Consider the following 12,501-nt stretch of genomic DNA (forward strand, 5'->3'; position numbering starts at 1 on the left):
TGACCGCATCACATCATGATATACTCGCCTTCAAGCACAGCATACAAGCTTCAATATTCCTATATTTGTGTGTTTCTCCCATAGACCTGCGTGTATTGCCTGGTGTCAAGTAATGGCCGCCGCGGTGGCGCCACCGGCGGGCTCGCGATCCGCGATCCAGCCTTCTACAATAGAGATAAGTGGTGTAGACCTTTCCAAAAATCGCCTTCTGGGTGCTGAAATCTTTGTCTACTGGGCTGTGAAACCCCTTCTGGGCGCGCGCGCAGTATAACTCTCTTCCACAAAATATAAGACGCCGCTCATAATCTACAGCCAAGTTACACGGCATTTTTCACCTAGGTGATAAGCTCCTGAAATGTCCATATAGCCGGGCTAAAAATCTGCTAAATCAATGGCATGTGACCCTTAAATCAATGGCGGTGATTTCAGTAAGGTTCCGCTGCCCATCACTTCTCAATGAATAATAAAGCTAGTCCGTGCACAGTTTTTTATGTTAATAGGATTTGCACATTTTAATTGATTAAGACACTTCTCACATTGATTAACAGTTATCCCATTCAGCCCACAGGCGATGTGTTTTTGATCGAGGTTTTTGACGAAACATATACGTACTACAGAGTATTAAACCTGAACAAAAAAATATCCGCCTGCTCTCTGGCAACCGCCAAAGGAGATGTTATGCGATGGCATTTCGGACTCTGCAGCAGCTCTGCAGACGTCCCTCAAGGTCGACGCTTTCGATCTGCCACAGCGTGGTGACGTTTTCACGCCAACAATGATTCCGAAATCGAATTGGCGCGTAATTATACAAATATTAATGGTTTACTACTATAGTTTTTCGGGAAAACTTTTCACACTGTTATTTCCCGGGAAATTAAATTGGTGCATAAATGCACACCAATACAGGGATTCCTCCGCCATGACAAAATGCCACACAAAACCTCACAGTTTGATCGCCGTAGGCATGATATTGCGTAAAAATGAAGCTTCAATGAGATTAATTTGTTCCTACAAACACGAGTCGCAATACGCTCTGCCTTACCAGATCTTTCTGTTCTTGTCTGACTATTTCAAAATTGGCAGATAACTCACCACATGCATGGCACGCCTTTTCTTTTTGAGGTCCAGAGAAGAGACGGTAAAAACGGGAAAGCTGTGGAAGTCCTTGTCGCCACCAGGCTTGGGAAAGCGTGGAAGCGAAAGGCGGCTGAAAAAGAAAAGGGTGAACATTTAGAAGTCTACATTATACAAAAAGTGTTTCTAAATTAAATATCGCCTTTGTCTCTGCGAAATTTCTGATTATTTTCTGTATTGGTGCCGCAGTCTAAAGACCGTTTTACGTGGAGTTGCTCTGCATCCGTGGACAAAGCACGGACGCTCTCAGCTGCCATCTACGGTTTGGTTTTGGCGCACAAGCATGGAGAAAGAACAACAATTCTATCAAAGTAATTTTGTTGTGTGCATATGTAGACAGTTTGACTTCGGTCAGCCCCACACTGGTCGTCTGATATCTTCGCTGTAGATGACAAATTCTGCCATTGCAGGAGAATCGCTAACCTGGAGTCTTTAACGTGCATCGCGCAGTAGTGATACAAGACCCCACGTCAATACGATGCTCATACAAATGGAAACGATCAGGGGTGGTAATAAAATATAGGATCCACGAGCTGTGCGATTGGGCTAAAGTCGCACCACTTCAAACCGGTTCGATGTGCTGCCTTTGGGTGATTGAATGACTGGTAAGAACAACGCGCCATCAGCCTTGAGCTTTGAAGTCGGTAGTCACAAACATTGCAAACTTTGAATGTTACGGAGCTTTTTGCTCTGGGAGGAAATGCCACTTTTCGGTCCCTACCTATACCGGTTTTCCCCTGAAGAAAAAACTCATTGTTGCGCATTTTTCATACCCTACGCGAAGTAGTTCATGCGGGATTTGGTTGTCGGAGCAAGAAGCGATGCTTTTAGCGTTTGAAACTTGTGCGTCTTGACTAGATAACATAAATCTATTCTAAAATGCGCCTACATACATCTTACTTCCAGATATCGGCGAACGCACTGTTGACAAACAAGCTGCGTTTGCCCTAACCGGGTTTGGGCAGTGCGCGCGCCCAAACACCAGATTCACTCGAAGCGAGGCGTCTGCGCATGCACAGTACCGACAGCAGCGCCACCGCTGTGACGTGACATCAGAGAGTCGAGTTGGCCTATAAAGGATGAAATTGGTAATGCGCCCCGAAAAGCGTACTCTTTTTTTTTTTTTTTTTTTTCTCTTACTACGGCTCTAGAGGAAACGAGTATGGATCTATTGAATAAGCCACAACCATAAACAGCTCGAGGGAATGGCAGAGTTTGAATGTCGGCCTCAACAAACAGGCCGACCTCCAGAATCGTCTTCTGCCGGGAAGTAAATTGCTTCCCAGTTTCTTTCCGTTGCCTCTTGAACTCTTCTCCCCTCCTTTCCCCAAAGGAGCTGGTTTCTGATCTACTTTCCGCAGAAAATACGGGACGGGGTGTCTCTCTTTCTCGAATGAAATGAAGGAGTTAAGGAAGAGCTTTCTTCTTTCGGGCTGCTCGTCGGTCCTTAAACACGCATATGGCAAGCGTGCAGCATTCGCACGGAATTCGGAAGGATATGAGTGACAGGTAACATTGCACGTAAACAGCGAGGGTTTGATAATGCATGCTTGTTGTTCCGTCTGACAGAAGAGTACACCGCAGCAGACAAAATGCACAATTAAAATTAAAAACAAAATGAGAGTAGAATATTTGCACGAATATATTCCGAAGGCCCCCACGGACGGCGCTGACAGCGGAACAAAAACTCAGTAATGACAGTAAGAATACTTATGTGGAACAATTCCACTCTGAAAACGCTCGAGAAATTTTACGAAAAAAAAAAAAAAAGTCCCGCTTTTCTTTTTTTCAAAAACGTTGGAATAATATTAAAGAAACACATGTCTGAGAAATAGGCGCTCTTTGTCTGCCGGCCCTTTATGGTATGACCTGTTCGATCATATTTTCCAGATAAATATAAAACAGTGTCGATAGGAACTTTCGATATCTGGCACTTACATATAAGCGCCATTATGTACAACGGGCATCTTCTATGTGTTGAAAGTGAGAAACCAAGAAAGAAGATTAAAAAAAAAAAAAAAACACGCCATTCTGCAGCCGCGCTAAGAATTAGGGATTCTCGAGTTCAGTAGAAAATTCCTAGTGGTAGTGATTCATCTCCATCGTTTCTATCAAAAATAAAACAAAAATGTTATAGCCGGAAGTTTATTTTTCTTTGAATTATATCTAGTGCTGGAACGTCACGCCCGAGGACGATTAACTGCGAAGCAGATCTTTCGCTCTAAACCTTGCTCTCTGAATGTAAGCTCGTGTACATTCTTATGCGGGTAATATCTTTCAGGCTCATCTGCACTCTTTAAACTTTCCAACGGACATTTGCAACCAATTGTTTGAAAGCGAATTCTCCGGCGGCGTGTAACAAAGGGAAAGCAATATTTCGATACGTACAGTTCTTTTGAAAAGAATAAGGAATATGTTTGAACGGCGATAAAGCTTTTGTTCATTGTGGAACGCGAATTGATTCGGGGCAACTGTTAGAGATAATAATACATCTTTTGAGATGCAGTAAGACCTCCATAACTGTGCCATTAATTTAAGGCATCCAACTTCGACGCCCTAAGGCTGGAATATTGTGTGAGGACAGCGATCTGATAAGAAATGCGGGAAACATCAACGCGGTGTTCGAACATAAGAGTTTGTAAACCTGTATTGTTATAAGAAAATTTCATAAATTATCAATGTGTTAATTTATTTTCTCCTTCATTGCGCCAAGTATTCACTCTTTATAGCTGGAAAGTATAGAGAGACAATACTGCTCTTTATTGTGGCGCTTCCAGCTCGGGCAAAATTTCGTTCTTTTTGGGGTCCTGCTAATGGTTTGGACGATGTTTGAAGTGAGAAAGCAACTTTATCGACACATCATCAGAAGTTCCTGTAAGACACGTTCCTTAAAATATTGGAAAGGCAATACAAACCAGACTATTTGTTTTTAACTTTCTTTTTATATTTTAGCAACATTATGCTGGAGACACCGGACAAAAACCCACCAAGAGCTAGCTTGTAGTATATGTAGGGCGTTTCACGAAAGGTGTACGAATTCGATATTTCGAAAACTACGCATCGCACCGGAAAGAGGCTTGTGTCGTTTTGGTCCTAGGCCAGCGGCCTAATTAGGAAAATGATTAAAGTTCCGGATAATTAAGTTGTTAATTATTCTCGTGTAATCATGTTTTTTTATATTGAGTTTAAGGGCATGGTTTCATTTGAAAACTTGCTTAGCACCATCGAAAAACACTAAATGAAAAAAAAAAATAAGAGTGCGATAGAAGGCACGCGCTGCATATTACAACTTTCTGAAAAACAGCACAACTTTGACGGGTTTTTAAGTTTCGGTTTGCAATTGGTTGGCTTGGCAGATGTCCCCGCGTTCTCACATCAAACTCCTACCTGACATCTGCAAAGAACGGCGGCGATATTTAATGGTGTGGAATGCACGTTGCGGAAGCGCTGTGGAAGCTTTAACATAAACAACGCAGTCAACGCTTTCGCGTGCACCGCCAAGTCACATTCAGGGCTAAGTACCTCCACGAGCGAAGCCATTCTGCCCCGAACTGGCGCTCCTTCTTAGGGGCCAATGACGTGGAGGCATTCTAACGGAGCTTCACAAACCGCCATCAGGCGCAAACTTGAAATATACCCATTCGTTTTAAAATTAGTTTCCTGACTTTCCGGCTTCCAGCCGAGAAACACTAGTCAAGTCTTATGTTTTATAAGCTGCCGCCACAACATTGACTACATCTAAGCAAAACAATAAGAGCGAACAATTTCGTTTCCGTACCTTCTTAACAGCAGGTTGTTAACCTTTCCGTTTTTTTTTTGTTTCTGTCAATACAAGCTGTGAAGACACCACCGCATTAACACAGCACGTGCTTGGACGCAGAAAGCCTCAGTCAGGACAGATTTCTGAGCAAGGCATGTGCACGCCACCACGTCTCTGCTCGAGTGGTCAAGCGCCCGCAACTGCAAGCCTGACAAAGTTGCCCCTAAACGCAGGTTGCCAGTGCTTTCGATAATACTAAATGCCTTTTCAGTCTCCGTCGCAGGGGCGTTGCCATCTTAGAAACACGTGACGCGGCCGCCATAATTAAGGTGGTTTCAACTCGTCGCTTCGCTCACCCCTTCGCGCAATAGAATCGATTCGCCCAACCAGGGGGCGCTTCGAAATTGCGATGGTAGCGCCACCGCAGTACAACACATGGTCGTGTCGCGCCGGTCGTGCTCATAGCGTTGCATTGGCGTCGCAGGTATTTCGAGCGTACGGTGAAGATTTAGAGAAGGATAGAAAGCGTGCGAGAAATATTTCTCATCGTGAGTCAAGAAACGATAGAAAAGCTTCAATAACACGCATCTTCCACCGAGAAAGCGGTTGATTTCCCCGCCAACGAGTCGGGTCCGCCTCGCAAGTACGGCCGTGCCGGCCGTGCGGCGTCTACGAGATAACTTTACAGGTGAGCGGCACTTGTTTAAATTTTGCGCTGTAATAACATTGTGCCTTAAAGATTACTGATCACAATGAACCACTGTTCTCGTGAGTCCTGTTAGACGACGTCGGGATACTATTTTTCGGTCGCTGAACCACCGGCAGACTACGTTCTCGCACTAGAGGCTACGAGTGGGATAGCTTTTCGGGCTCGCCCACGTCGAAGAAATATTAACGTGTCGGGGATCGTGCGGGCATAGGGTGATAATTCCGGGAAGAGAGAAGTCCCCCGCGTACAGTTGAGACTGCAGGTCCTCGCTGGACTGGAGTCGCGGACCGGTGCGAGCATTGTGCCGACGCTCGTAATTTTATTAGTATTGTTGAACACGCGTCCTCATCAGCCTGCCTCAGCAGTAGGGAACTAAAACGCCAGGGCACGACCTGAACAAAGGCCTCGTAGATTTATTACCAGGTTTTTTTGTCCCACTTCACTGAGGCAGTAGGTTGCAGTTACTGGGGACCTGCTCCTGATTAATGGTACTTTTTCTGCGAGTTTGAAGAATAATGTGACGCGAGATTCTGCCAGAAAGAGGGGCAAAACAGTTGAAAACGAAAAGAGGCTAGCCTAGACTAAATCTCCAGCATAAATGTCTGCTATGCATATGACTGCACATAATTTTAATCAAATTTTCATGACAATGTTCAGTTGGATGGATTTATTAAAAAAAAAACTTCATCTCTTTCAGGTTCAAGTTGTCCAGTTCACATGCAAGATTTCCAGATATTGGCTGGGGGCTTGATTCATACTTTACTGTGTGGGACATTTTTGGAGGGAAATGTTGTGTAGCAAAGAAAACACCAGTGACACATGATAGGTTGTCATCAGTAGAACAACTTTTATTTTCTAGAAACATAATCCATGCCTGTCAGTGTTTCATTGCTGCTTCACTGAATAAAGTTTCTTTCGTGGCATGTTGACATGTTTTCACGCGTTTCCAGGAATGTACCTTATTTTCCGGGCTATGCTTTTAAAAATGAAAATCTTAGGCTGTGCGGACTATGCGGGATTTTTGTTTTTCAATATTGTTGATTATGACGAGACGGATTTTGTGAATGAAAGGGTATGTTAATGATAATTTATGTATAATACCAGCTTCTTTTTGCACTAAGAAAGCAGACATTTCTCAAGGTGTGCTGTCTATGAGAGGATATTCGTGACAACTAAGCACCAAGTGCAGACGATACACTCTATGTGTACAATGTAAGGAAAATCTATTTTTTACCACAAATTTGCCCCTGTGGACTATAGTCTGGAAAATATGGTACAGCAGCATAATGCATCGCTTTCAAAAATGTTTTGTTGACAGTGAAAACGATTTTTATTGAGTTTTGTCACAACCACGAGTAGGTAAACACACAACCTTGTGACAATATAAGAATTCTTCTCGTGCTCTTAACACGGTGACATTGGCGCAGACTCGAAGTATGGCTGGCAAAACACTTGCAGATGATGTACACATCTCGAGAAGCAAGGACTGTCCAAGAAATTGTAGGGCCGAGAACCCCGACTATTTCAGAGATCTTGCACGGCAGATCAGCTGTTCAAGATATTCCAGATCTCACGAAAGATGTCTCCCAGTTCGTGAGAAAGCAGTCGTCACCTAAGCTTATCCATCTTTAGCCAAGCTATATTAAATCTTGGGGTACAGACTAAACCAAAACGTGCAACTCGAAGACGAAAGAGACTACAGAAGCTGCCAATGAACTAACAATACTTTTAACTGGCTAAGAATCGGGCACACATAGAGAATGCAACATAGATGAGGAAAGGTCACCTGTATCTTCGAGCGAGGGAGTGAAAATTACTTTAAATTAACTAAGAATCTTTCACGAGAAATTACAGGGTTGGTAGGTTTCCTGCAATTAGTCTTTATTAAACACCTCAGCTGGCATCTCGTCTAGTGACTTGTTGCAGGATGAGCCTCAGCGTTGTCCTTGCAGGTGTTCACGAAGTGCACGCTGCAGATCCTCGCTGACGTTGGCGGAATCAAAACTGAACCGCCCCCACTGAAAAATAAGTCAATAATATAAGATCTCTGGTGTGATCAGCAGAAAATCGACACGAAATAATAGAAACTGTTATTGTCCCTAGCAAGTAAAAACATAATCAGGCTTTCTTTTTATTTTAAAAAGGAAGGGGGGGGGGGGGGGGGGGGCTGGCTGGTTGATGCTGTTTGGAAGTGCATTCCTTGTGTGTGTTGTTTGGGAGGGGGGGGATGCATGTGTATATTATAGCGTCGTACATGATGGCTATAAACAGCTAAAAAAACGGGAACAGCGATTAAGAAACACACACGGCAGAAGACAGCTGCAATCGCAACCCCCAAAAGCCCCTCCCCTAGCTAGAAGTGTGCTGACAAAGTCAGAACGGCAGGCAGGGCGTCTCTTGTGAACGGCCGAGCTCCAGCACGTCTTCGTTGCCCTTCGTTGCGATGTGGCTGCACGTGAACGCTCGACGGTCGCGAGATAGAAACCCTGTCGACGGTTCGAAGCTAGTGCTGGAGGAACTGAAGCTTCTCCCTGCCGTTCTCACCCTGCCAGTGATTGTAGTTGAAGTATTCGTGCCAAAGGGATCCAACATCGCGACCGAAGCCCCGTCAAACACCTCGAGGGAAGCGACAGACGCGCACGAAAATCAGATATTCCGTCACGCAGGCACTGCCAACTGACTTTCCCGCGTTCGGTAGTGATTCTGTTTCTATTCTGACACCAATTCTATTTAGTTTTTCCCGCGTATTTAGCAAAACTGATCTTCCAACGAACGAGAAACTTACTTTTGTCGGAGCACCGACGTGGTCCAGGCTTGGCGCCGTTCGAGTCTCGCACGGCTTTTCAGGGAAGCGGTAGAATTTTAAGGATCGACTACAACAACATCGGAGATTGTTGCTGCGATCAACAACGAAATATTCGTGCTAGCCGGGCTTTTATATCGTCTCTATCGCAATGAATGTTATATCCGACCGCCTACGACGGAGAAGCGAGGTGAAAAACAACGAGCCACTCGGACTCCGGCGTCCCGCCAGGGGCTGGAATGGCGCTGTAGTCGGCGGCGAAACTTGAGCGCTTCGGTCCTATGGCGAAGGCGTTGCATTCGTGTTTTTCGTCGCGTTTCATCGCATGTCTTGTCTTATTGTGTAAAGCGTTGCCCGATGCTTACATTTCCAACTTAACTGCATGCCATCATTATGTGCACGACGACATTTGGAGTTGATGTTATAACTTATTTTGATTGTTTTCATCGTCGGCGTACCGGATACGTGTGAGGCGGTGCGAGGTACAGGAATCAGCGTCAGCCCTGGTGGACATTGAACCCAATTATTTATGATAACTAACGTTTGCTCAGTGATAGTCGCGGGATTTTCAAAATAAGTATAGCGCAATGTATTTCTAATCGCGCCTGCAGGATCTGAAGGAATGGAATCAAAATACCCAAAATATTAAGATATATTTGTGTTTGCTGAAAGAATCCTGCTTTACATTCATAGCAGCTAAAAACGTTGCTTTTGAATATATAGAATATATGAGACAGGTAACTAACGTTTAAATAAGATTTTATTTGATGCTCGGGATAATAATAATGAATAATCAGGCGATTTGTTTGCTCACTAAATTACGCCGAGATGTATTTGATGTTCTTTATATCGAAGAATGCCCTTTTACACCTAAGAATGCTAACCAGAGTGATCTACTTTCGTTTTCTGCTACCTCAATACACTGTGCTAATAAAAATAAATCGCCCTCTAACCTCCTTTTCTTCTTCGGGGCCCATTTTGTAGCCCTCCTTGTACATCCTCATTTTTTGTCCGTCACTGTTTTCACTCCATGATAATCTGCATTGCCAACCTCCAGACTACTGATGTTACTGTCATTAACAGTGTTGCCATCTTTTTTTTTTTTTTTTTTTTTTTGCGCGCGCCGCTAAATTTAGACCAGGAAGTCACTAAAAAATTCGCTGAATTCCAAAACCTTATTAAATTCTTTTAAAGTAAGTGAACCTCAAATAATCATATCTCAGGTATTTTGAGAGGTTAAACTTACACTGAAAAACAACTAGGACGGTTTCTATTTGTAATGTTTTATTTGGGAAACGACTATGCGCTAAGTACGAAAGTAAGAATAAGAAACGGGTACTTGTTAATTTTAACACTGAAATAATAAACTGCTTTGTCTTCAAGAACAGTTCAACGGAACAGTCTAGAAGAAGAAGTGTTCTTCCTCGATGGTGACTGCACTCATGTCACCTAAATCTGCCGATGTCAACGGTTCGTTGCCAACTTTGTAGGCTTCAGCTGTGCCTATTCGCCGAACAACTTCTTCTGGAAGTTCGTAGTCGAAACACGTCTTTGCGTGCCTTTTCAGGCCAGCTCTTATACACTCCGTGCGACGCGACTGGCGCGCCGCCGCGCGGCCGGTACCGAAGGTAGGCAGTGAGAACCCCAGAGAAAACGAAACCGAAACCACGCCGCGTACGTTGGTACGCATTGAAGTCGGAGTGGTGCGGTTGCGCTGGGTTCAGAGCATGAAGTGCTGCCTGTGCTGCGTCATTAAGTGCTTCAATATTTATGCGTCGTATCTCGTGGAGACAAAGTTTCACAGTTTTACACCTCGCCGATGTTTTGCGGGACAGCGACAACGATGGAGCCGTGCCATACGACGCGAGAAATTTGGTCTCCCGATCATGTCTGCATGCACTGTGTCGGCACGGCTGACATATTCTAACTGCCGCTTTGCGCTCTGCGTTTGTTTTCGTACCAGTAATAACGCTTACATGTGTCAGCGCCAATGGGACGAACTGAAATGCCATCCCACACTCGCGGGATTGCAGTGTCAATTTCGTTGGAGGGATGCCCTCCAAAGAAATTTCGTCCCCATCGTACGTGTCGATGATATTTCCGGACAAGTATGGCACGCAATCTGTGCTTCATGAAGAAAAATTCGAACGGTAAAACAAGTGACAAATATAAATCTAAAGAAAACAACAATGAAACTCGGAATCACTGGAGAATCGACGTTTGAGTATGGAAGTTTATGTGGTGTGCTTTCTTTCTTGATCAGCCTCCTTTTGGATGTGGAAACGCTGAATCCCCGAGTTCTGTAGGCAACAATTTTTTTTTCTCGGCTTTAGAGCCACCTATCGCAAAGTGGTTCGAACTGGAAGTACCGTCCACTGGTCCCTTCCTACCTGTAAAGTGTGCACCTCCCACGGTGAGTGGTATTATCTGACAGCCTTCGACGGTCAAAGCCAGTTCCCATTTATATACGCCGCCCAAACTAAATTTCGACCTGGCTTCGCTATGCCAACTCTTTTTGTTATAATAAGTGTTGTGCCAAGTGACGGTCATGTCAAAGTACCTGTGCGCCGATAATCAGCACCTCGCACAACAGGTTATTACACAACAGCTGACCGCAAAAGCCCTTGGCGGCCAAACCGTGTGTTGGCCGACAACTTTGTTTTCTCGGATTTGGAACCACCTTTCGTAAAGTTGTTTCAATCGGAAGTACAGTCCCACTAGTCCCTTCATACCTTTTAAGTCTCCACCTCCCCCTACCAGTGGTATTCTCTTGACAGCCTTTTCATGGTCAAAACCGGTTCCCATTGAGTTACGCCGCACAAACCATATTTTCACCTGGTTTCCCTATGCCACTTTTTTTTTTTTGTATAATAAGTGCTGTGTCATGCTACTGTCAGGTCCAAGCACCAGTGTGCCCAAATCTGCACTTTGCACAGCTCGCTATAACATAACATTTTGGGTTCAATATTGGATATCCCGTACAGCTTTATTTCTTTATTCGTTAGAAACATAACTTCCACACCTGCTGTCTTAAAGAAACTTGACACTCTTCGTGCACAAACTTAGTGAACATCTCGCTCGCCTCCAAATATCATCGTTCCAGCAGTCCTAGGTTTACAGCGACGAGCGAAATAAATTTCCCACTCAGAGCAATTATGGTGACGGCCGTCTTGTTTTTCGGAAAATTGCTCCAACTCCTTTTTCGGCCGCAACTAGAGAAATTACCCCTAATAACGACTCAAACTCAATATATAAGAAGTGGAGAACAGCTAAATGCCCTTCTTCCCCAGCACTCATGCAACATCACCCTCAACGTGTCGGCTCAAAAAGCAAAAGTTTCGCCCGTGCGCACTTCCGCCGCCACAGCATGGCATGCGAAAAGGCGCCGCAGGCTGCTGAACGCGCCTCACAGTCGAACGCCAGCTCCTCCGCTAGCGGCGCTGCGCGCGTTTTTCAAAGCGCCCCCTATAGTTCCCGCACGGAGTGTATAGTCAGGATGACGTTTGGCGGAGAGCACGTGGGTTCGTGAGCGCGGTAGAGGTGGTCTGCACTTTTGACAGTGTTGACATTTTTTTTTTTTTAAGCACACCGCTAAATTGAGTATATATCCAAAGCTAACTCGGCTAGAGAAGCAAAAGGATTTAGCCCGCGAGCATCTCTAAAATTGTTCACAAATAAAAAGATTATGGTTGAACATTAAAGTCACTGGGGCGTGGAACTGGCGCGACGATGACGGTGCCGTTCACGAAATTCCTACTGCTTACGCAGGTTAGTAGATTAGTGCCTGGCGCACGGTTTGCTGTATATGCTTTGCCGGTTCCACCCCAAAATCTTTACAACAGTGTCAAAAAGCACTCGATTTGAATGTCGCGTGTGCGAAGGCGTTTTCGCGTTTTCTTTTGTTGCGACGGCTTTCGTTTTACTTGTTACTGCTTTTGCTGTGCGGGACGTTGAGCTAAACCCCGGTCCCGGGCCAACTTTACAGATGATTTTTGATGGACAAAAAGCAATTAAGGCCCAACTTCAAGGCATTGAGGCCAATCAAGTAACGCAAATTGTGGTTTTCGAAGATGTAAAAATACGGCTGTCATCGTT

At 44.6% G+C, this 12,501-nt stretch overlaps 1 long non-coding RNA gene across 1 annotated transcript; it reads right to left on the bottom strand.

The window, feature by feature from the left end:
* Nucleotides 1–7,463: 7,463 nt before the first annotated feature.
* Nucleotides 7,464–8,591, bottom strand: LOC120849010. Its single transcript, XR_005717831.1, has 2 exons — nucleotides 8,389–8,591; nucleotides 7,464–7,621 (listed from the first exon to the last, which is right to left on the bottom strand). It is a non-coding gene; the product is annotated as an uncharacterized LOC120849010 (long non-coding RNA).
* Between the last annotated feature and the right edge of the window lie 3,910 nt (nucleotides 8,592–12,501).

The sequence above is a fragment of the Ixodes scapularis genome, unplaced genomic scaffold (genome assembly GCF_016920785.2).
Source record: "Ixodes scapularis isolate PalLabHiFi unplaced genomic scaffold, ASM1692078v2 PGA_scaffold5__190_contigs__length_132052651, whole genome shotgun sequence".
NCBI classification, from domain to species: domain Eukaryota; kingdom Metazoa; phylum Arthropoda; class Arachnida; order Ixodida; family Ixodidae; genus Ixodes; species Ixodes scapularis.